General features: G+C 36.9%; 1 long non-coding RNA gene across 1 annotated transcript; it reads left to right on the top strand.

Annotated features, from left to right (window-relative positions):
* The first annotated feature begins 6 nt into the window (after nt 1-6).
* Nucleotides 7-397, top strand: LOC106944495 (uncharacterized). Its single transcript, XR_001424341.1, has 2 exons — nt 7-175; nt 218-397. It is a non-coding gene; the product is annotated as an uncharacterized LOC106944495 (long non-coding RNA).
* Nucleotides 398-567: the final 170 nt, after the last annotated feature.

Below are 567 nucleotides of genomic sequence, written 5' to 3'. Positions count from 1 at the left end.
AATATGACAAAATCACGTCAAATAAACATAAAATTCAACAACCTAGCGTTAATAAAATGTATTTAACTTGAGACAACGTGATTCAATTTAGTCAGACTAATCTCCCGCCGAAGAGGGACTAGCGAGACCAGGAGATCACGCGAGACACTGGCGAGATTACGGAAGATCACGCGAGGTGCTAGCGAAATTACGGAAGATCACGCGAGATGCTAGCGAGATCACGCGAGATCCTGTGTCTGGGAAAACTTCAAACGGTTCTTTCAAGAGAAGCGGGAAGATTCCTGATTTGGATCTGCTTAATTTGAAAAAGGTAAGATTCAGTCTATTTTCATCCGTCTAAATCAAAATAAAAATCGAAATAAAAAGATGCAAATTAAAATCATCAGACTTTTTAAAAGAACATTTTTTTCTATGTTCGGTCACGTTTCTATGTAATTGATGTACTCAAATCATGCTAACATCACATGAAGCTATGGTTAGCTGGCAATTAATTAGCGTTTCTCTACCATTTTCTGCTTGTTCCTTGGTTGTGTCACATTATTTATGTTTTGTAAATTAAGTTGGTTA

The sequence above is a fragment of the Poecilia latipinna genome, unplaced genomic scaffold (genome assembly GCF_001443285.1).
Source record: "Poecilia latipinna isolate Pla-1442-1.1 unplaced genomic scaffold, P_latipinna-1.0 Scaffold11956, whole genome shotgun sequence".
NCBI classification, from domain to species: domain Eukaryota; kingdom Metazoa; phylum Chordata; class Actinopteri; order Cyprinodontiformes; family Poeciliidae; genus Poecilia; species Poecilia latipinna.
The sequence above is the reverse complement of the archived record's forward strand: the minus strand, read 5'-3'. Positions and strand labels throughout refer to the sequence as shown.